General features: G+C 34.5%; 1 long non-coding RNA gene across 2 annotated transcripts in view; it reads left to right on the top strand.

The window, feature by feature from the left end:
• LOC131383433 (uncharacterized) overlaps nt 1-24899 on the top strand; it is a 77440-nt gene extending 52541 nt beyond the window's left edge. For both annotated transcript variants that reach the window (XR_009213446.1, XR_009213445.1), the window contains 4 exons: nt 21059-21162; nt 21877-21978; nt 24581-24667; nt 24829-24899. This is a non-coding gene — a long non-coding RNA (uncharacterized LOC131383433). The remainder of the gene's footprint in view (nt 1-21058; nt 21163-21876; nt 21979-24580; nt 24668-24828) is intronic.
• Nucleotides 24900-25478: the final 579 nt, after the last annotated feature.

A 25478-nucleotide genomic window follows, 5' to 3' on the forward strand; every position in this document is an offset into this window, starting at 1 on the left:
AAAGCAAGGAATGAGCAAATGAGTCAAGGACATGCGAAAAAGGATAATTTAAAAGATTTACTATGGCATTTAAGCTGGTTAAAGATGAATAAAGCAATGAAACAGGTAAAGGAAAGTGAAAAGGTGGTAATTTGTTAAATAAATGAGTGATGCCAAAAGATTGTTATTCAGAGTAATCAAGAAACTTAAGAGATAGTGGATGAATGTGTGATGCATTAACTTAGAATTTTGGAGAGGTGAGCTCACGGTGCAGCTGAATCAGAAGTAGCTGGAGAATATAGGAGAAATAATGTTTGAAATGTTAACTATTTTGTAGAATATTCTGCCATTCAACAGACATGTAAAATCTTATGTAGAATATTTGGTCCTTACAGACACCTAGTCAAAATAGAAATCCTCTCCTGTTAGGAATGTATACAGTAATACAGCATCTCTGTTTAAAAACACACTATGCATTTGTTTCATTTTTTTAGTGGAACCAAACAAAATAGAACTTATCAGAGTTCTCGCATTTCCAGGAAACAAATATTTAGTATTCCTACAAACACCAAGTATTTTGGGTTTATAGTTTCATGTTTTAAGAATTTCAGTTAACAATAATAAATAGCACACTTAATTTATAATGCCTAAAGTAATGGATTTTTAAAACTTTCTTTACAATAAATTTTATTTTACTTATATTTTGTTTATTTTTCTTGAGACAGGGTCTCACTTCGTCACCCAGCCTGGAGTGCAGTGGCGAGATCATAGCTTACTATAACCTCAACATCCTGGGTTCAAAAGATCCTCCTCTCTCAGCCTCTCAAGTAGCTGGGACTTCAGGTTCATGCCACCTTGCCAAGCTATTTTATTCTATCGTATTTTTTGTAGTGACAGGGTCTTGAACTCTTGGCCTCAAGGAATCTTCCTGCCTTAGCCCCTCAAAGTGCTGAGATTACAGGTGTGAGCCACCATGCCTGGCCTTTTATTAAAAAAAAGATTTATAAAATGAGATAATCAAAGTATATGTAGTAAAAGATAAAAGAAAAAAATGTTTTATAGAGCTATATGTAATTATATACAGGTACATTCTAATTTTCTAATGTTTGTGTTGTCTTCTTTTTACTGTTTAGTTTCTTCTGTCTTTTAAACATATATTCCCTTTTGAATATAATTTTATCTCCATATGTTATTTTGTTTTTCTTAAAGAGAGCCTCTGATATGTATGAGCTCCAAGTTCCATGAAAGTTGGATTGGACTCTGGATATATACGTTTGTTTAGTGCTGTTAAAATTCAAATATATTAATGTTTTGGCTCTTTTTTCTCATATCCAAATATAAATATTAATTCACATCCATGTTAAAGGGCATGGAAAACCCTAGGGAAAGACAATAACTTGAAATTGCCATTTGAAACATAAATCTTTTCAGTTTTCATTTCTTGAGTTTCGAAAGTGTTAAGAGAAATGTCTGCATTCAACAATTGGCTAAGTTGAGGTCCACAGATATTTTTAGGTAAAGGGTATTTTTCTTTTCTTCAGGTAAAAGAACGTGGCCCCACATAAATTATGTTTTCTTCATATTACATACAATATTTTATGGACCCTGAAATAATTTCCATAATAAGCAAGTCATAATTTTACATCATTTTTTTCTCTTATTCCTTTATTTGCAAGATCTTGCTAATTCACCTTGTACATTCACTCTCAGTATATGGCCCTGTAAATATAAAGTCGTGTAGATATAAAGTCGTGTAAAGTGGTGTTTTACTCTTCTCTCTGAAGAAAAAAAAAGCTCCTTTTGCAGGGTCTTCAAATCACCGTGCCTATTGTTTTTAAAAAACAGATCGTGTTAATTAATCAATATTTAGAGCATAGAATGAGAGCATGTGAAACGAATGAATGTGGAAAAAAATAAAATGCTCAATGATCTGTATGAGACAGCATGGAGCTGTGATGCTACACTAAAGTGCAAGAGAGATCAGGACAATGTCACCTGCAGGAATCAAGTTTTAAGATAAAAGAGAAAAATAGCTGTTTGTCTCATTAATACTTTGTTCTTCACAAAAAAATAGAATATGATAAGATTTTCTTTGCACTTATTTTTCCTAAAATATTATATTTGTATGATTTTTTTTAAAAAAAAGAGCACAAGAAAAAGAAGAAAAGAAACAGAGAGCAAGAAGTGAACGAAAGTATGCCTTCCAGTGCTACTTGGGTTTTATAATCTTCATAAGTATACTTCCATTGAATTACAGAGAAGAAAATGTTAATAGCAGAGTAAGAACACATCTACCACAAGTTAAATTCTTTCCATCAGTCATAGAAGTCATCAGGTCTTTCAGGCCCAGCGTGGTGGCTCACGCCTGTAATCCCAGCACTTTGGGAAGCCGAGGCAGGTGGATCACAAGGTCAGGAGATTGAGACCATCCTGGCTAACACGGTGAAACCCCGTCTCTACTAAAAATACAAAAAATTAGCTGGGCATGGTGGCGGGTGCCTGTAGTCCCAGCTACTCGGGAGGCTGAGGCCAGAGAATCATTTCAACCTGGGAGGCGGAGCTTGCAGTGAGGTGAGATCACGCCAGTGCACTCCAGCCTGGGCGACAGAGCAAGACTCCGTCTCAAAAAAAAAAAAAGTCATCAGGTCTTTCTACAACACCACACATGCAAACTACTTAAAGAAACAGTAAGTTGTGGGCCTGGCACGGTGGCTCACGCCTGTAATCCCAGCACTTTGGGAGGCCGAGGCGGGTGGATCACCTGAGGTCAGGAGTTCAAGACCAGCCTGACCAACATGGAGAAACCCTGTCTCTACTGAAAATACAAAAATTAGCTGGGCACAGTGGTGCATGCCTGTAATCCCAGCTACTCGGGAGGCTGAGGCAGGAGAATCACTTGAACCCGGGAGATGGAGATTGTGGTGAGCAGAGATCACGCCATTGTGGCACTTCAGCCTGGGCAACAAGAGCAAAACTCCGTCCAAAAAAAGAAAAAAAGAAAAGAGTATGAAATAGTAAGTTATAAAACATAGTATAATACACTCAATTTTAAAACCATTTTTAAAAGGTTCAACATTTGTATCTATAGATTAAGAAATAAGGTCTTGGATACTTCATAAAGTTGTTAAATATATTATCAATTACTAGTGATGGTGAGTAGGAAGCTGACAAAAGAAACAGCACAGTGGAGAGACCACAGATTGTGCTGAAAAGCAGGAGAGCAGTCAGTGTCTTTCATTTATGGAGTCTGTTCTACTCCTGGCTTCTCTGTGCTCCCCTGCCAAGACAGTACTGGCATAACTGTTTGGATGCTACAGCAGAAGCCAGAAGATGTGTCTAAGTTGTGATAATGGTGATGGTATTTTTAGACTTGAAATGGGTTGACATTTCACTTAGTATGCTAATAATCAAACAGTAGTGCGTCTTCATAAGCCTGATAAAACTGTCCTTTTTGTCTTTTATTTAATATTTTGCAACCATGAACTCGCCTTCCTCTATGACCTCAGTACATATTGGTGGGTTGTAAGATGCGTATAATTCCTGATGGCTCTAAAAACTCTAAGACTTAAATGCATTTACCAAAAGTATATTTATTCAGCCCCCAATTATCTGTACAAATGCTATTAAAATATGGAATTGATGAAATCCACACAGAAACCATCAAACTGTATTTTAGCAATTAGTTTAAACCACCTCCTATACCTCAACTTCATAAGAAACCATAAAAAATATTTAATAATATTATTGAGCAGTAAAGAGTCCCACTTCCCTTTCCAACCTATTAATAAACAATATCAGGAACCAAAGGTGAACAACAAAGATAAACCAAAAACAAACAAATGACTGTTGATGAACCATGCAGAAAATAAACTTTGAGCGATATATGTATATTATATATATACATATATATATATTTCTATAGATTGTGCTGAATATAGTGAGTATTTAAACTGTAACTAGGGAAGATCTTGATCTTTCAAGAAAGACAAGATAAATTATCAATTTATTTTTAAAAAGGCCTCCAGGTACCACTCATTTGTTTCAAGGGTCTTTAATTAGAAGCAGTGTATCTGCTGATATACTATGCAAAAATCTATGGTGCTGTAACATAGCTACACCACTTCTTAATGTAAGTGTGTGACTCAAAAATAGTTCTGAATCATTTCTATATACTAATCATGGTGCTGTTCAAAATTCTTGAAATGTTGTTGACTTTGGAATTTGTTCCACAGCTAATTTAACAACCGTGAAACAAGGTATCGCATTGTATCATATTCAAACATTGTCATTGGCACGAAGGAAATTTGCAGTTGTCTGACTTCAGATTATTTTTTCTGAAACCTTATGAATGAAATGAAATACTATGGCAGAACAGAAAAAGTATGACCTTTAGGGATAGCCTTCTGAATTCTTGTTCTGCTTGATGAATTAGATTATGCTGTTTAAAATCATTGAGCCTTGGTTTCATCATCTGATAAAAGTAGATAATATTTACATTAAAGTTTTGTCCTGAGAGACTTGTTAGACAGTATTGTAACAGGAATGTATTTGACACATAATAAGCACTTCATAAAAATTAATTTTCCTTATTCCCTTCCAACAGTAAAATCCACATTTAAATAGAAAAGCACTACATCAATAGTGCATTAACATAAGGAGAAAATTTAAAAAATATATTTAGTAAAATATCCTGAGGAATGGAAATGATTCTGAAATTAATTTATATAGCAACATTCTTAACCCCTGTAAATTACCAACTTTAAAGAGGAACAGTTATTTTCTTGTTTATATTTAATTATTTTACATATTGTCTGGTTTCAGGAGACATTATGCTAAAACTACAGCAGGTAATCTTATAGGTATCTGTACCTTGGCACAAAAGGATAAAAATAAAGGATTCTAGTTTCTTTCTCTGTGTCATAGAAGGATACATATATCCACTTAAACTTTTCTCCACTTATGTTTTAAGGCCTTATAAAACAGAATTGCTTGAGCTACCAATATGTTAGAATGTCAGTTGATATATATTCACTGAAAGGCATCATAATATCTTATCTTACTTACAACCTTATTTATAGAACATAATTATTCACTCATAAGTACATGTACCTCATAGTAAGCTATGGTACATTATACTATCACAGTGTAGGAAAAAATGAGGCAGACTTACCAAACTTTTAGAAAGTTTCAGAATTTAAACTTGACAATAGTATTTTGTTGAGTTTGGAAGGTAAAGGAAAAGAAAGTTTACACTTAAGCAGAACTGTTTCAGATATAGTTCAGTGGTATTGGGGAATTTGAGTCTGAAACAGGCAGAAAAGAAAGAAAAATTTATAAGGTAGCAGACAAAATATAATTAGAAGCAGCTTGGAAAATCTTTTGTGTTCAAATATTCCACTGTTCTTGATGTCAACACTTTTAGTTGTAATATTTAACATTTTATTTGAGGGATTTGTTTTCCAAAATTATTTTACTTTGGTTAAAAATAATGTGGAAGGGAGAGCAAGTGAAATGAAAAGTGAGAAACATCCCACCAGGCACTCTGTACCATAATTTGTTCTGGGATTTTACTTTTCTTGGAAATATCCCTTTGTCAAGGGTTCATTTATTCTTCTTGGCTAGCTTTAACTAATTTTCTGCATTTCATGAAGTCAAATCTGAGAATGTCGCAATTTCTTCACATTGACTGCTACATATGCCTGTTGACTCAGATTCCCTGTTCACTATTTAAATCTCCTAATCGGCGTAAGAGAATCAAGGTAATAGATTAGCATGTTTGAAACACAGCTTTATTCGATAAGACTTAATATTATTAAACAATTAAATTAGAGGGTGATTGAAAATATGTTATTTTCAGAAAATAGTATTTGGTAACAAACTCCAAAGCCATTTTCCCCATGATATGGATCAGGATTTTCAAATGTTTTAGGTAGTTTAGAGCTAAAAGTGTATATAAATCAGGAATCGAATATTTTCATGGTATAGGGCTCTCTGTATATTCTTTTTCTAATAGGTGGTCTCACAATATATCAGATTCAGCTTTATCTTAAAATTGAACTCAGTGTCGAAGGCAGATGAAAATTATACTTGATCTCATTTTTGGTCATATAGGATTTTAACCAAGCAAAAGAGAATGCAAGCATCATAGAAAAATGCCACAAACTATAAATAGACACAATAGCAGTCGTAGCAGTAGTATCATTTTGAATCTTTCCAAACAGTTTTTCCTCAAATGTAGATGGAGCCATGAGAACGAAACAATTCAGTACCTAACCCAAAGCCAATCTGCACCCCAAAATGACATTACCAGATATCCACACAAACTCCAACTGTGAGGCACATGTGTTTGGAGGAGAGGAGTAGGAAGTGTTAAACAACTAGCAATAGCAAAACCACATAATTTTGGCAACTATATTACAGTAAGTAGAGAGCAGACAAGTGAATTGAAGACCTGGAGAACGAAGAAAACAAATATTCAAAGCAAGTATCCCAAATAGAAGAGATTTTAACTCAGCCTGAAAGTAAAGCTGGCTATTCTGGGAATAGCAGGTAAAAGGGGGGGAGAATTTCACTATGCAATTTGCTGGGAGAATAAAGAAAGTCTTTGAAAGTTTGAAAGATACGGATGCAATCTGAGCCCTATGAATTTTGCATACTCTGAAATCAAACCTTCTTCTAAGGCAAAACCTGAAATGAAAAAACAAAGAAAGAAAACAAATAATATATACAAAGAGTAGAAACTAAATTGAAAGAGACAGAAGCATTAGGGGCAAAGAGAAGCGAATGCCCATATAAAAGGTAAAGAAGAAACATGGGAGGCAAACCTCAGAAAGTGCAAGTTCATTTTGGCACTTGATTGCTTTTGTTTAGTTCCACATTTCAGCATAGCATTCTAGTGTGTTTAAGTTAACAAGATGGGAGACTCTTTTCTTCTTGAGCAAGGTTTGCCTGGATATCCTGCAATGAAAACAGGTTGATAGCCTTGATTTTTTTAATTAAGCTTTATATGTTGAGAACATTATAAGTTCACATGCAATTGTAAGAAAGAATACAGAGAGAGCCCTTGAAGACTTTTCTGTTTTTCCCAATGTGACATTTGACAAAACTATAGTATAATATTACAACCAAGGGGACCGGGCACTGTGGCTCAAGCCTGTATTCCCAGCACAGTGGGAGGCCAAGGTAAAAGAAACATTCAAGGCCAAGAGTTTGAGACAAGGGCAACATAGCCGAGACCCCATCTATACAAAGCAATTTTTAAAAAATAAATTTGCTAGGCATGGTGGCGAATGCCTATAGTCCCAACTCTTCAGGAGATGGAGGTGGGAGGATCCTTTGAGCCCACAGGTTCAAGATTACAGGCTGGGTGCAGTGGCTGACACCTGTAATCCCAGCACTTTGGGAAGCTGAGGCGGGTGGGTGGATTGCTTGTGGTCAGGAGTTCGAGACTGGCCTTCCCTACAATGCAAAAGCCCATCTCTACTAAAATACAAAATTTAGCCAGGCATGGTGGCAGGTGCCTGTAATCCCAGCTACTCGGGAGACTAAGGCAGGAGAATTGTTTGAACCCAGGAGGCAGAAATTGGAGGTTGCAGTGAGCCGGGATCACACCATTATACTCCAGCCTGGGTGACAGATCAAGACTCCATCTCAAAAAAAAAAAAAAGATTACAGTGAGCTGTAATTGTGCAAATACACTCCAGCCTGAATATCACACCGAGACACTGTCTCAAAAAAGAAAAAAGAGTAAAATATACATTACAATCAGGATATAGACAACAGTTCCATCACTGTATTAATCACTGCATTAGTCTGTTCTTATGCTGCTAATAAAGACATACCTAAGACTGGATAATTTATAAAGGAAAAAGATTTAACGGACTCAGGAGGACCCACGGACCCTCTGAAGGAATCGGACTGTTTCTACAGGACTGGGGAGACACCCCAAATACTGTGAGTGCCCCAACTACAGAAGTGGGAAAGGGAGAGCCTCCTCTCCCGAACACACACCCCCACTGGAGAAACTGAAGGTGTATTTGTGGAAGAAGTTTCCAGCCTCACCTGGGGCTGAGTCAATTAAGCGGGTCGAGTGGAATACAGGGGTAGAGGAAGCAGCAGAAAGGCCCTGGGAGCTAGCTGAGTCCCCAAGCAGGCCATTTCTCCCTGGCACAACAGGGATCCATTGGGAGGGTAGCAAGAGGAATTGGGGGAAAAGACGACAGACAGAAGGAAATCTCCAGCTGAACTTGGTAACAATTTCAACAGGGTGAGAAGCCTCCTGGCCAGAACTCGGGGGAGGGCATCAATCCAGTGTACATACTCCAGGTAGGGGAAGAATCAAGCCCTTTTCTTTCACAACTGGGATGCAGGTAGCCTGGAGCAAGTTCTCAAGCTCCAGCTCGCCCACTACCTGGAAACAGACTCAAGAGTTGTTGGGGGTGGTGGGGGGGCACGGTGGGAGTGAGACCGGCCCTTCGGTTTGAGTGGCAGCTTGGTGAGGACTGTGACTGCCGGCTTTCCCCCGCTTCCCTGACGATCTGCATACAAAAAATAGCCAGAATCTACAATGAATTCAAAGGAATCAGCAAGAAAAAAGCAAACAATCCCATCAAAAAGTGGGCTTGTATTTATGAAAGATATTGGCCTTTAGTATTATTTTTTGTACTGTCTTTGTCTGGTTTTTAATGTAAGGTAATACCAACTTCATAAAACAAACTGGGAAAGATCTTTTCCTTTTCTTTTTCTGGAATAGAACGTGTAAGATTGGTGTTCAATCAATTTAGTAAACAATCAAAAAAAGGACACCAAATTACTGTAGCTAGAGAATATTTTCTGGCCCACTCTCCTCTCCTTATAGTACAGAAAACCTAATTAATTTAAATTAGAACAAGAGAAAAAAGACTGTAGCTAAATCTTATACAAAAATTTATATTAAAAAGATAATAAACAGATTAACGTTTCTGCTAGAATGGCATGCCAAAAAACAGACAAAATTGTTACCTTAATATCTAAAATTAAGCAAAACATGAAGAAAATGAAAGAAAAAGTATAGAATGAAAGAACAATTCATAAGATGTTTACATTAAAATATTTGAATAGAAAACTGAAAATATGTAATCAGAATTTTAGACCACATGCTTATTTCAAAAGTAAAAATAAGTGAATATAACTCATTAAAAACACTCATTTTTGTTTGTTTATAGAAAATTGTATCAAGTTGAGAGAGTTCCTTTCTATTCCTATGTTTCCTGAGCATTTCTTTAATTAAAAATAGTGTTTAAACTTTGCCAAATCATTTTTATGTATCAATTATAATGTAAATAAAATTGAAAATAAAATTGGTGAAAAAAGCAAAGAAAAATAGATATGAACTCAGATATATTTACATATATAAAAGATAGGCAATAGAACTCCCTGGAACAATGGTGCACAGCAACATTTACAAAAAATTATTCAAAAAATATTTGGAATCAAAGAAGACTTGTACCTAGGTATTGAAAGGCCATACCACATCACTGAAAATTTAGTCAAAAATGACCAATACTGCGACATAGTCTAGTAAAACTATTTAATGTTAAAGGAGCTTGGGAAATCTTTAAGCATCAAGGCAAAAATGTACAATTCACTTATGAAGGGAAGAAAATCGTAGTGTCATTAATGTTCAACAGCAATGAATTACACCAGAAAATAGCAAAGACACATATTTAACACATTTAAGGGGAAAAAAAAGTAATCCAAGTATCACATATCCTCACAAACTTACTTTTAATTGTAAAGGCTAGACAACAAGTATTATAAATATTCAAGAACATAGAAAATAAGATTCTTCTCAGAGTTTCTTTGGTATTATAGCTGAAAGTGAGTTTCAGATGTTCAAAATAGCTAGAGAGACCTATAAGGGATATGATGATCACTGAATGTATATTCACCTGTAAAATTAAGGGACAATTACATCTATGAAAAAGAGTAGAGTGTGTAAAAGTCATGTTTTGATATTGTAGATGCAGTAGAACTATCAAAATAATGGGAAGAGATGAAGTAGAATATGTAAAACTAAATAGTGCTTAATGATCTAAGTGGCATTAGCTAGGGAAAAAGGCAATTACTTTAAATTAGAATCTGGGTAATGGAAAGGGGAACGTATGCAAAATTTATTATTAGTTAAGTTCAATGTTGTTTGTAGAAAATAGGACTGATAGACTACCACCCCAAATAAAAGAGGATAAAGGAAAATATGTAATGGTATATTGACCTTAAGTAAAAAAAAATAATTTTTTTAAAAAACAGAAAAGGAAAATATAGACATGGGAAACTGTTACGCAATTGAAAATTCATGTAACTGGAGCCACACAAGGAAAGGAAAAAGAGAATGAGATACATTCAATATTTGCCCTGACAATAGCTGAGGTTCTTCCAAAACTTATAGGTGCTAAAAACTGTCTTTATATTGCTTTAAATTGGTACAATGTGTGAAGGTATGCCTAAGGTCAGCGCTCCTTTAGATTTTTTAGTACACAGATTTTATTGCCTGATTGAAAAATAAAAATTTACAAATATACATAAAAAGAGCTCTGAAAATCAACTGTCTTAGTTGGATTTTCCCAAAAGCACATTCTGATATTAGGATTCTAGTGCAGGTGCTTTATTTGGGAGTTAAAGCTAGAAAACTTAGAGGTGAAATAAAAACGAGAGAAAGTTAATAATGTGTTTTTAAAGCTCTTTGTTACGTTGTACGAATGGAGATAAATTCCACTGGGAAACTCTTAAGAGTCAGATAAAAAAGTGTCTCAGAGATAATCTACTAAATTTCCAAACAATTCTTGGAAGGGCTCTAATTTCTTGGAATATTGGTCTGGCCAAATGGGCAGCGTAAAGGACCACAGTGGCAAGAGAAAGTCCCCAAAGACTAAGGGGATGGGATTTAGACATTTTGGGTACCCTCTGAAGAAGTTGTGGGTGATCTGGGTGGGTCAATAGCAATTTGATAAATCATCCAATTGGAATGTCTAATTTACACCCTAATTCAATCAAGGAAATTTCAGCATTTACTGGATGTTTGTTGTCATTAAGGAATTGACGTTAGTTTTATGTGATATATATGGTTAGGTAATATAAAAACAAGTTTATTTATTTATTGAAAGAAGGTCTCACTCTGTTGCCCAGGCTAGAGTGCAGTGGCCTGATCATTGCTCACTGCAGCCTCAAGCTTCTAGGCTCAAGCAATCCTCCCGCCTCAGCCTCCCAAGCAGTTGGGACTACAGGTGCAGGGTCTCACTATGCTTCCCAGGCTGGTCTCACACTCCTGGGCTCAAGAGATCCTCCTGCCCTATCCTCCCAAAATCCTAGAATTACAGGTGTGAGCCACTCTGCCTGGCAAAATAAGTATATTTAAAAATATACATAGTGAATTACTTGAGAATAAAATATTACATGTGTGGTTTTACCTCAAAATATATCAAAAAGATGGGAGAAGATTTTGGCAGAAGAATTGATGAACTAAATTGTCAAGAGTTGATAATTACTTAAGATGGTTTTGGGTACATAAGGTTTTATGATAAAATTATCTTTAATTTTGCACATATTTGAAATTTTCCATAATAAAATTTATTATTTTTAATAAGAAAAAAATAAAGAGGTATAAGTGGCTCACACAAACCCAGTAATTTAGGGCAGTAAAGTATATCTAGTTAGAATTTTGAAAACTCCATAGCCCCTTAACTGTTAGTGTCTAAATTTAATTAATTCCCATATAAAAATCACTTAAACTAGGGCAATAACTTTAAAGAAAACTAAGTTTTGAATATGAATATTAATCAATACTAATTGAAATTACAATGGAAGTTAATCGCTTCACACTGTTTTTACTTTGAAGTTATATGAGATAATATTCATCATGATGCAAATAAATCATATGCAGGAATTATACAAATTTCTACAGACATGAGTGTCTCCTCAAAACTCTGATATTTACTAGACAAACTGCAATTGAGCAGTTGTCTTCTTAGGAATTCTTTTTTCTAAGAAGATTACTCCTAAGTTGTTTATGAGTCATGCAGTGTTACAAAAAACTAGATCCTTACATAGAATAGAGTAATATAGTAATTTAACTGTGAAACAGTGAGAAAGTTTCGGTTCTCAATTGTCTAATAATTTCACAGAGTACAATTTAGTCATTTAGAAAATTTCCCGAAGTATTTTTTATATTTTTTCCAAAAAAAGTACAGTTAGACTGAATTGTCTATTAGTTCTAGCTAATTTATAAAGGAAAATGGAGACCTCTGGCATGAGAATGATTCCAAAATCAGTGTGTAAATCAAAACTAATATAAGATTAAATAAGAATTATCTGTAAAACTCTATTAAATCCAGGTATCTTAAAAAATCATCTCTGTCTTATATTCAGGATTTTTGCTAAATGAGTAGATTATGGCTGATCTTGACAATGGTTTGGGAAAATGGTTAACTATGTGGGATCATGGACATGTTAACTCGTTTCACTACAGTAACCATTTTACTATTTATATGAATCTTATAAATAACGCTTTATGCCTTAAATATATACAATAAAGTTCATTTTTTAAAATGGAATATCCTGGTCAGGCGCGGCAGCTTAAGCCTGTAATTCTAGCACTTTGGGAGGCCGAGGTGGGTGGATCACCTGACGTTGGGAGTTCGAGACCAGCCTGACCAACATGGAGAAACCTCATCTCTACTAAAAACACACAAAAATTAGCCAGGCGTGGTGGCGTGTGCCTGTAGTCCCAGCTACTTGGGAGGCTGAGGCAGGGGAATCGCTTGAACCTGGGAGGCGGAGGTTGCCGTGAGCCAAGATGATACCATTGCACTCCAGCTTGGGCAACAAGAGCGAAATTCCGTCTCAAAAAAAAAAAGGAATATCCCTTAGTACTCTCAGTAAAATCAGATTTTCTTTTATCAATTTATACATGTTTACATTTCTTCAATTTTCATAGGTTATAAATTTTTCAAAATTACAATTTGGAGCAAAGGGTTGTTGGAGACAATGAATACAGACAAACTTTCTATTTTTATTGCTATATTTCCTGATAAAACATGCAGACTTCATAACATTAGTACTTTTTAAGAAAATTTTACAGATTGGAGGAGATAAGTGCAGGTTTCTAAGATGAATATACTGTGTAGTGCTGAAGTCTGAGCTTTTAGTAGAACCATCACCTGAATAATGTACATCATATTCATTGGGTAATTTCTCACCCCTCACCCTCCTTCCACCCACTCACCTTTCTCAGTTTCCAATGTCCATTATTTCACTGTCTATGTCCATATCTACAAATTATTCAACTCCCACTTATAAGTGAGACTATGACTGGTATATGACATTCTGTTTCTGAGTTAATTTACTTAATATAATGTCCTCCAGTTCTACCCATGTTGCTGCAAAATATATGATTTCATTCTTTTCTAATGGCTAAGAAGTGTGTATATATATATACACACACACACATACGTATATATGTATATATATGTGTGTGTATATATATGTGTGTGCGTATTTATATATATATGTATATACACACATATGGACACACACACACACACAGACACACACCACACATTTTTTTTATTCAGTCATGATGGACACTTGGGTTGATTCCATGTCTCTGCTATTGTAAACAATGCTGCAATAAACACACGAGTGCACTATATAAAATATATATATTTTATATATATAATATATATATAGATAGATAGATATAATGCTTTATTTTCCTTTGGATGGATACCCACTAGTGGAATTACTGGTTTGAATGGTACTTCTATTCTCAATTATTTGAGTAATCTCCATACTGCTTTCCATAGAAATTGTAGTAATGTACATTTCCACCAACAGTATAAGCATTCTTTGTCTTTTTGTCTTCTCAACATGTGTTGTTTTTGACTTTTCCATTCTGACTGTTGTAAGACTGTATCTCACTGTGGTTTTAACTTGTATTTCTCTCATGATTAGTGATGTTTAGCAATTTTTTTATGTTTATTGGCTGCTTGTATGTCTCCTTTTGAAAAGTGTTCATGTCCTTTGCCCACTTTTTAATAGGGTTTTTTTTTCTCTCACTGAGTTAAGTTCCTTGAAGATTCTATTAGTCCTTTGTCAAATGCATAGTTTGCAATGTAGATTGTCTGTTTACTCTGTTGGTTATTTCTTTTGCTGTGCAGAAGTTTCTAATTTAACAAAGTCTGATTTGCCTATTTTTTTTATTGCTGTTGCATTTGCTTTTGTATTCTTGGTCATAAATTCTTTGCCAAGGCCAATGTACAGAAGAGTTTTTCTTAGTTTTTTTTTTTCTATGAGTTTTTATAGTTTTAGGACTTACATTTAAGACTTTAATCTATCTTGAGTAAATTTTGGTATATGGTGAGAGATATGGGTCCAATTTTATTCTTCTGAATATAGCCATCCAATTTTCCCAGCACTATTTATTCAATAGAGTGTCCTTTCCTCATGTTTTTTTTTTTTGTCAACTTTTTTGGAGATCAGTTGTTTGTAGGTATGTGACTTTATTTCTGGATTATCTGTTGATAACCATTGATATATATATATTTCTATTTTTATAGCATTACCATGCAGTTTTGGTTACTATCACCTTGTAGCATAATTTGAAGTTCAGTAACGTGATCTCCAGGTTTGTTCTCTTTGCTTAGAATTGCTTTGGCTATTTGTGCTTTTTCTGTTTTTGTTCCACGTGTATTTTAGGATTGTTTTTCTAGTTATGTAAAAAAATATGACATTTGTATTTTCATAGAAACTGAATTGAATCTTTAAATTGCTTTGGGCAGTATGGTATTGTAATGATGCTAATTCTTCCAATCTATGAGTATGGGGGTTATAGCATTCCTTGTAGAGATCTCTCAACTCCTTGGTTAAAGGTATTCCTAGGGTTTTGTATTGTTTTGTTTTGATAGCTATTGTAAATGAGATTCAGTTCTTGATCTGATTCTCAGCTTGATCATTATTGATCAAATGCTACTGATTTTTGTACATTGATTTTTGTATGCCAAAATTTTACTAAATTCACTTATCAAATATAGGAGACTTCTGAGGAATCTTCAGGGTTTTCTAGGTATAAGAGCATATAAGGAAACAACAGTAATTTGACTTCCTCTCTCCCAATTTGGATGGCTTTTATTTCTTTCTCTTGCTAGACTGTTCTGGAGAGGACTTCCAGTACTATATTGAATAGGAGTGTTGAAAGTGGGAATCATTGTCTTGCTCCAGTTCTCAGGGGTAATACTTTCAACTATTCCCCATTCAGTGTGATATTGGCTGTAAGTTTGTCAGATATGACTTTTATGACCTTAGGATATGTTTCTCCTATGTCTAATTTGTTGAGAATTTTTATCATAAAGGTTGTTAAATTTTGTCAAATGCTTTTTCTGCATCTATTGAGATGATCATAACGTTTTCATTTTTAATTGTGTTTATGTGGTAAATCACATTTATTGATTTGTGTATGTTAAACAATCCTTGAATCCCTGAAATAAAACCTGCTTAATCATGGCATATTATCTTTTGATGTGCTATTGGGTTTGGTTTGTTAGTATTTTGTTGAGAATATTTGTTTCCTTTTTTTGTTATGTCTTTGCCTGGCTTTGGTATGAGATTGATGCTGACTTCATAGGATGAGTTAGGAAGATTTATTTCTCCTCAACTTTTTGGATTAGTTTCAGTAGAATTGGTACCAGTTTGTCTTTATACAGCTGGTAGAATTTGACTCTGAATCCTGCATGTTCTGGGTTGCTTTTTGGAGGGTTTTTTTTTTCTTTTCATTATTATTACTGATTAAATCTCACTACTTGTTATTAGTCTGTTAAGAATTTCTATTTCTTCCTGATTAAATCTTGGGAGGTTGTATGTTTCCAGAAATTTATACACTTCCTCTAGGTTTTCTAGTTTGTCAGTATAGAGATTCATAGAAGTCTCTGCTAATCTTTCGTATTTCTGTCATGTCAATTGTAATGTTTGCTTTTAATTTCTGGGCTTATTTGAATCTTTTCTTGGTTAATCTAGCTAGTGGTCTATCAATTTTGTTGATCTTTTCAAATAACCAACATTTCATTTCATTGGTTCTTTGTATCATTTTCTTAGTCACAAACGTATTTAGTTTTGCTCTGATCTTTGTTATTTCTTTTCTTCTGTTAGCTTTCTGTTTGGTTTGTTCTTATTTTTCAAGTTCCTTGGGATGTGACTTTAGGTTGTTAATTTTTCATCTGTCTTTTTGACATAGGCATTTAATGCTATTAACTTCCCTCTCAGCACTGCTTTTACTATATCTCGAAGGACTGGTATGTTGTGTCTCTATTTTTATTCATTGCAAAAATGAATAAAATTATAAAAATAAAAGTATAAAAAACATAAAATTATATTAAAATATAAAATTATAAAATATAATTTTTTTAGTTTCCATTTTAATTTTGCCATTAACCCAAGGATCATTCAGGAGTAGATTATATCATTTCCATAAATTTTTACAGTTTCTTACTTCATCTTGGAATTTATTTTTATTTTTATCCTACTGTGGTCCTAGAAGGTACTTGATATGATTTGATTTATTTATTTATTTATTTATTTATTTATTTATTTATTTTTTTTTTTTTTTTTTTTGAGACGGAGTCTTGCTCTGTCACCCAGGCTGGAGTGCAGTGGCCTGATCTCGGCTCACTGCAAGCTCCGCCTCCCGGGTTCACGCCATTCTCCTGCCTCAGCTTCTCCGAGTAGCTGGGACTACCTGTGCCGGCCACCACGCCCAGCTAATTTTTTGTATTTTTAGTAGAGACGGGGTTTCACCGTGGTCTCGATCTCCTGACCTCGTGATCCGCCCGCCTCGGCCTCCCAAAGTGCTGGGATTACAAGCGTGAGCCACCGCGCCCAGCCGATTTGATTTTTTTTAAATGTATTGAGACTTGGCCAGGCTCGGTGGCTTATGCCTGTAATCCCAACATTTTGGGAGGCAGAGGCGGGTGCATCATGACATCAGGAGTTCGAGACCATCCTGGCAAACATGGTGAAATCCCATCTCTACTAAAAATACAGAAATTAGCTGGGCATGGTGGTGGGCGCCTATAACCCCAGCTACTCAGGAGGCTGAGGCAGGAGAATCACTTGAACTCGGGAAGCGGAGGTTGCAGTGAGCCGAGATGGAGCCACTGCAGCCACTGCACTCCAGCCTGGCAACAGAGTGAGACTCTATCTCAAAAAAAAAAAAAATTATTGAGACTTATTTTGTGTCCTAAAATATTGTCTGTCTTGGAAAATGCTTCATTCACTGATGAGACAAATGCATATTCTGTGGTAGTTGGGTAGAATGTTCTGTAAATGTCTGTTAAGTCCATTTGCTCTAGAGTTCAACTTAAGTATAGTGTTTCTATGTTCATTTTCTGTCTCAATGATCTGTTTAGTGCTGTAAGTGGGATGTTGAAGTCCCCTACTATTATTGTTTTGCTGTTTATCTCTTTTTCTTAATTCTAGCAGTATTTGTTTTATGAATCTAGGTGCTTTCGTGTTGAGTGAATATATATTGAGGGCTGTTATATTTTCTTTTTGAATTTATCTCTTTATCATTATATAATGAACTTCTTTATCTTCTTTTACCATCATTATTTTAAAGCCAGTTTTTTTGTTCTGATATAAGTATAGCTACTCCTGTTCACTGTCTGTTTCTATTTAAGTGGAATATCTTTTACACCACTTAGCCTTTAGTCTATAAGTGTCTGACCAGTTAGATAAATTTTTAAAAAATGAACAAAGCCTTTGAGGATTATGGGAATATTTAAAACATACAAACCTGCAAGTTGTATGTATTCCTAAGGGAGAAAAATGAGTAAAAAGTTAGAAAAAATCTATTTGAGGAGATAATTGAGGAAAACTTTCCTAGGCTTTCTAGAGATTTAGACTTAAAGACACAAGAGGGTCAGAGAACTCAAGGAAGATACCTTGCAAGAAGAATTGTCACCAAGACATATTGTCATTAGACTAATTAAGTTACCCTCAAGGAAAAAATTCCAAAATCAGACAAAATGTCTAATCATCTATAAAGAAAATCACATTAAACTAACAGAGGACTACTAAATAGTATCCTTACCAGCCAGAAGAGATGGTGGTCCTATTTTCAGATCTCTTAAAGAAAAAAATTCTCAATGCAGAATTTTGTATACAGTTTAACTAAGCTTCATAAATGAAGGAGAAATAAAGTATTTTCTAGATAAGCAAACACTAAAGGAATTCATCATCATGAGACCTGAACTAGAAGAAATGCTCAAGGGAACTCTAAATATGAAAATAAAAGGTCAGTACTAATCATCACACAAACGCAAAAAAGTATGAAATTCACAGGACTCATTAAACAATTACACAATTGAAACTACAAAGCAACTAGGTAACAACATTATGACAAGAAAAGAACCTCACAAATCAATATTAACTTTGAATGTAAATGGATTAAATGCTCTGGTTAAAGATGTAGATTGGTTGAATTGATAACAATCAGGATCTAAACATACGCTGTTTTCAAGAAACATTGGCAACTTACAAAAGTAAAAAAAAAAAAAAAAATTCTGCCCAGGAATAAAATAAATTTAAGAAAGAAAAGTATTTTGTCTAAGTATACACACATATATATATATATATATATATGTATATGTATATAGGTATATATGTATTGTTTTCTTCTTCCAGAACAGTTAGCTGCCTGACAATAGTTGAGTGGATGGCATTTTACAAAAGTAAGTAAGGCTTATTTAAATGTGTTGAAATGAAATCAATACTCCTTGTTTCTAATTTCACAATAGTAAAATCAGATGTCTTGGGATTTTTATTCCACTAACTAAACAGCAAGTACATTTTCAATCAAGGCTTACTTTAATGGCATTAGCATATGCATACATACTCTGAATAACAAACATAAAAGATTTTGTTGAAATATATTGAATCTGTAAAGATATTTTAAATATTTTATGGGCCAGTCTATATGATTCTTAGAATTAATACGCAAAATCTGGACAATGTATGTATAAGCTACATATGTACAAGATAATGTATGTATTTAAAAAAACCCAAACTGTATGCATAAACTATTAATAAAAATATTGAAAGAATTTTGAGGTAAAACACATAGAGAAGACTAATTATGTTTTCAAAATGGTAAAATGTATTTAAAGAAGAAACCTTTAATAATTTCTTTGTTTTCAGTATGATGCAGAAGATATTTGACTGCCTTTTTTCTGGTATGATTAAAATAAATACATGTTTCCATTTCCAGAATCACCTAGATATTGTCAAAATACTGAATGCTTCAAAATAATATAAATTTTATGCAACTATTAAAATGCTGATTTACATATCAGCATAAAGCACAAAACAGTTATCTGGAATTGTGACTATCAACTGCCACTGAGAAAATATTCAACACCAATGAGAAATTCTAAATAGGGCACATGTTGACTCCCTTGACATCTTACTGTATGATTTAGATCAGCAGTAATCAGGGAAAGATGTTTGGGATGGCAGGTGATTTGTAGGATCTGAAGTAATTTGGACAGTTCTTGAGGCAGCAAGCAGTAACCATCAATACAACTAATCAAATAATGTAGCATTTTTGTAGTAGTAGTATTGTATGTCATATGTGGTAGTATTATATCACAATAAAAGTAGTTCTTGTACAAGTTAGTGACCTTAAGTCCTAGAGTTGAGGCCATGGACTCACATTACATGCTGTTTACATTGAAATAATTATGCGTGATTGATCGTGCTTTTATTTATGTTCAGAATAAAACACTTACAGGAGATTTAGTTGCAGATTACAGAAGAGGTGGTCCTAAGTTAGTGTTTCCAAAACTGACTATCCAACTTTGAATCTTCTCAGCAGTTTTTGTGGGTATTTATTTCCCAGCTCCTTCTTAAGCTCACTGACTCAAAATATCTGAAAGGGCTCTAGAGCCAATATTAAAACATATAAACTTCCCTAGAAGATTTGCACTCATAGCCAAATTTTAGAAACATTAAGCTAGAGTGGACTTCCTTGCACAGTATGTGTTTGCTATCTTCATTGCATGCAGGCTTCTGTGTATAATGCATACAAACATGAGGGAGGGGACATATAGATTTAAAATTATTTTCAAATGCTTACGGGAAATGATGATGATTAACATCATTATCATCACCATCTCTATTCATATTTTTATTTTGCTCCTTTTAGCTTAAATATCTGATTTTTTGAAATATCCTAAAGTATTTCCCAGTAGCATTGCCCAGCTAAAATAGAATTGTGTATAACTGTCAAATGGGCTACAAAAACTATTCTTTGATGTTTCATGTTTTATTCGTTACTTTACTATATCACTGTATTTATAATCCTATTCGTAGTGCTAAACTGAAGAAAAAAACTAATAGCTGCAAAATCATTATTTTAAAAAAAAATAGTGAAAGGGTTAGGGAAGGGTCAAAATCATTTAAGATTTTAGATATTAAAAACAATTACTCCTATATGAAAAAGTATGGATATTGTTGTAGATTTGTTTCTGCCATTCTACGTTTATAATTCATTCATTTTGTTTTGATTAGAATATTGATTAAAGTTATTTAATTATTAAGTTACTTTTGTACTTACAACGTTACACTGTTAAATGGTAAAATTTGTCTTTTTAAGACAAGTATGTTAAATTATCTGACCCCAAAAAATCCTGTATTATTAAAAACAAGGCGAATACCAGAATTCTAACTACAACAGAAAATGCTCATAAATGAATAACATAGTTCAAGCACAGGTAAGTGCTCTGAATTGTATGTTAAGTTTGTACCCACACTCTTGCCCTTGAACCAGTTTGTAATTAATCACATTCATCTGGCATGAATTCACAAGCTGCTCACCTCTTCAGAAGATGGTACATTAGCTTGTACAATCAGGCCAACTCAAAAGTGATATAAGGATCATCCAAATTCTGATATTTCAGAGGAGATACCGGGAATCATGTATCTATATTCAAAGTTCTATATTCAAAGTTGATGCTGCCAGAAAATCTATTGAGTCCTCCTCTCCACATTTTTTTAGACTTACTCGGGTTCATACATCTCCTCACTCTGCAATCAGATTGCCCTCTCACCCTCCGCAGGACCCCACATCCCACATTATTGGGAAAGTGAAGAGGATTCAAGGTACTTTCTTCGCACTGAATAAGTAGTTCTCTCCTCTTAGTTTTTTAGGAGCGTGCTTATGTGCCTGTTATTCATTAAATAGCCTATGGTAGAAGTTGTGTTATCTTCAAGTTTGTAACCACGCATTTTTTACTTTATTAAATTTCAAATTGTTGAAACTCTATAATGATTCCATTAAGATAAGTATGATCTGGTATTAATAGAAAACAGTGTAAAATTTTTGGCTACTGAACTTTTTCTGAGGTAATACTTTGATTTTTTTTCTAATTTATTGAAAAATTATCTACTCTGATTACCTATTTGCATTCATTTTGGACACATAGGAGATTCTACAGTCACAAAATCACTGCCTTCACATAGCTTATATTCTTGCGGGAGTAAGCAGGCAATGACAAACAAACTGGAAGAGTAAGGGAAAATTGTTAATTTTAAATAGGATAGTCAAAGAAAGCCTCACCCCAAAGACACCATTTAAATGAAGATCCCGTGGCAGGCAGCTCCTCGGTTACCTGCTCCCTGTACTCATTTTCCCCTCATTTCCGCACACATGGTTGTCCAACTATAGGCTACCTTTTCTAACTACCCTAGTAACGCTATGCAACTGTTTGCAATGAAATATAAGTAGAAACAATCTGTGAAAATTTAACTCTAATTTATTTTAAAGGAAATACCTTTGACCTAGACTTTTCTTTTTATTCGTATCCATTCATGCAGATGGCAACAGTGCTCAAAGGGAAGGAAGATAATTAAAATGGGAGACGGAGCCATCAAAAACACGTGGAGCAAAGTTACTACATGAGCCGAGACTGAAAGAATGTACACAGGCAGATACAAATGTCTATTTCATTTCATGTATTTTACTTAAGATCTCCTTGTTATAAAACCTTGGCTTTTGGTCAAATAACACAGACCAGTGAGAAATGAGGTTGGAAGATGGGAATATTTAGGAGCAGTAGGAATGATAAGTTCAAATTCCCTGAGGGAGCAACATTCCTGACACAGCTGAGGAATAACAAGGAAGAATCACAAGAGAGAATAAGAGTGAGAGTTGCAAGAGATGCGGTCACAAAAGAAACAGGGTCCAGTTCATTTTTCTTTTTTTGAGACAGAGTTTCGCTTTTGTTGCCCAGGCTGGAGTGCAAAGGTGCAGTCTCTGCTCACTGCAACTTCTGCCTCTTGGGCTCAAGTGATTCTCCTGCTTCAGCCTCCTGAGTAGCTGGGATTACAGGCACTGGCCACCACACCAGGCTAATTTTTGTATTTTTAGTAGAAATGGGGTTTCACCATGTTGGCCAGGCTGGTCTCGAGCTCCTGACTTCAGATGATCTGCCAGCCTCGGCCTCCCAAAGTGCTAGGATTACAGGCATGAGCCACCGTGCCCAGCCCAGTTCATTTTTCTAATTTTAATATTACTGTATATTAGATTTTAGAATATCTGCAATATATGTTAGTTACCTTAATGGATTTCACTCCAAATATTTGGAGATATCATTAAAAGGACTAGAAGAGAGGAACATAAGTCAACTTATATTGTAAAAAGGTTGCTTTGGCCACTCTGCTGAAACTAGACTATAAGAAGGTAAGGCAGATGCAAGGAGGTCAATCAGGACAAATTATAATATAGTAAAATTGTGTGTTACTTGAATCAGGGTGCTAGCTGTGACTATGGTCATAGTGGAAAAGTTGTTGGAAAGGTTTGAAATTTAAATATATTTCAAAGCAGAGTCAATAAGGCATTCTAATAGTTTGGATTTATACTGTGACAAAAAGAAATAACTCAAAGATTACCGCAAGTATTTTGGCTTGAGTTCCAGGAAGAATTAAGTTCATATTATGGGCAAAATGGGGGAAAATCTGGGGCAGAATAAGATGTTTAGTATACTCAGTTTGGGACATGTTAAGTTTTATGTGTTAGACTTCCAAGTTACTTGGAAGTCTATTGCATAGCAAGTTGTGTAAATAAACGTGGAGTACAGAGGAGGTTCAGGCTGGAGACATAAGTTCATATGTTTATGTTTTATGGCATTTTTAACGTTTATACTAGATGAGTCCACAATGAATTTGTGAAGCCTGAGGAGTGAAGCAATCTAGGGGTTAAATGTTTGATACACCACTATTTAGATATTGAGAGACTAGAAGGTACTAGAAGACTAAGACAATAGATATTCTAAAAATATGTGAACAGTCATTTTTAACAGTTAAAAAGTAACATTTTTCTTTTTATACCTTGAACTTGTATTTTCTTTCTATGTTTGCCACTACATCATATCTCTCTATAAAAATAAAACATATTACTTGAATTGCATTTTATTTATATCCTGTGACCATAAAGTTCTAACTGTTTTAATCTTCTAATAAGAATAGAAATACTTTTCTAGTCTTTTCTGGACTTATTATTATAGAATTGAAAAAGTAAACACAAAGGTATTTTATACTTAAAAAATAATCATTAAGCAAAAGCAAATTTTTACTGAAACTGCACCCCAATTAGATGTTTATTCTTTTCAATTAGTTCATTTACATTGTGAATAAAGATTGCTTACTGCTAGAATTAGAAAGACTTCATTGAAAATGAAAAGCGTGAGAAAAAAATATGTTGAGCGTCTAATAAATGAAGCTTACAAAAGATAAACATACAAAATGCTTTATTTAGAATGCAGGCCACAATATTGCCCTCATTATGGGAATTAAATAACTAAGAGAGAAGTAACTAATGAGAGAGAGTGAGCAGAAGGCTTAGATCCAAGTAAATCAATGGGTGAGATTTTCCACTATACAATATATTTTTTGTAAATGTTACTGGGAAGGTTCCTTCTAACATTTGAATAACTGTTCTAGAAACTATGAAATAATTACTTACAATTGGCTCATATACCTTATTTTTCAAAATTGCAACATGAACTTATTGGAAGTTTCACCTCCTTTTAAATCATGAAAAATATGCAGTTGCAACACAGACTTAATCATGGGTTGAACGAATGTATTCTCCAAGCTTTTTCTCATTACTGAGCTGCAGAGAGGAAAACTTCTTGGCAGACTGATATTTCTCAACACAGTTTTTACAATTCCTGAATGCCCTAATTCTGAGGTAGAAAGTGAATTCGATGCCTGGCTGTGAGTTTACATGAACGCCAGCGCGGCTGACTGCAGGGTTTCTCTGCATGTCTCCTTTGCTTGTTCTCTTAGGACTTGTCTTCCAGTAACTACGTCAATAGAAGAGGCAATTGCACTAAATAAAATATTATCACTCATTTCACCCAGTTCTAGAATCAGAGTAAACTTGCAACATTATTTAAATGAACTAAAATGTTCATTGTCTGATGCTGTGAGTTGCTTTTAACAGGAATGTTTATAAGACAGTTTTTATTAATAAGTTTATAAGACAGTTTTTATTAATGCCATTTCTTTATTCGATAAGGCTCTCCTGACACCAGTTCTTGGACTACAAATTTGTTTGGATTCCCAGAGATTTTTACACTCTACTAACATTTATGATTTGTGAGAGGTAAGCCTTTCTTTTGTAAGTTGGAAAAAAAAGACTGTTTGCAAAGGGGAGAGGAAATGGCCATAACTGCAATGATCTCTGTAGTAGATTAGTTTCAGGAACCAGTACATGTTGAAGTAGAGAATTTAAAGACTATCCATGATTAAATGTCTCTTTGCAAGATACCCTGTTCCCTGAGGGGCATGCATCATGCACAGGAAAACCACAGGATCTGGGAAATGCAGGATGACCCAACTTCCAACAGTGTTAATCAATGGAGTAGTCATGAATTACTATGTACTCAATTAAACTTTGTTGCAAAAATCATGATCTTTAAAGCCTTTTTCCATTCTATCGGTATATTCTGTCTTTTAATGTAACAGCTTATGTTTTATCCATATAATTTTCCCTCCATCAAAGAGATATACTTCCCTTGCTATCTTGACTTGAATGCTCATTTCATTCATTGCTAGTTTCAATGGCATGAGAAAATGCTAAATGTAAGTATTATTGGATATACACAAACACACACACACACTTTGATCGTTGGTATGTTTTTGCTTGCTTTATTTCTTGCTGTGTTCTGGATAATCCAAGGGATCCTCTCTTTGGTAGCCTAGCAACAACCTGACTTAGCAGAAAGGGATGCAAAGTATTTGATGTGCTAATTACCTAGGAAAGTGGCGATTAACAACAGGATAAATGTGTCCAGGCACACAAGAATCTAGAGCAGGGCCCCAACCCCTGGGCCACAGACCAGTAATGATCCATGATCTGTTAGGAACCTTGCCACACAACAAGACGTTAGCAGCAGGAGCAGGCAAGCGAGCAA

The sequence above is a fragment of the Hylobates moloch genome, unplaced genomic scaffold (genome assembly GCF_009828535.3).
Source record: "Hylobates moloch isolate HMO894 unplaced genomic scaffold, HMol_V3 SCAFFOLD_5, whole genome shotgun sequence".
Classification (NCBI taxonomy): domain Eukaryota; kingdom Metazoa; phylum Chordata; class Mammalia; order Primates; family Hylobatidae; genus Hylobates; species Hylobates moloch.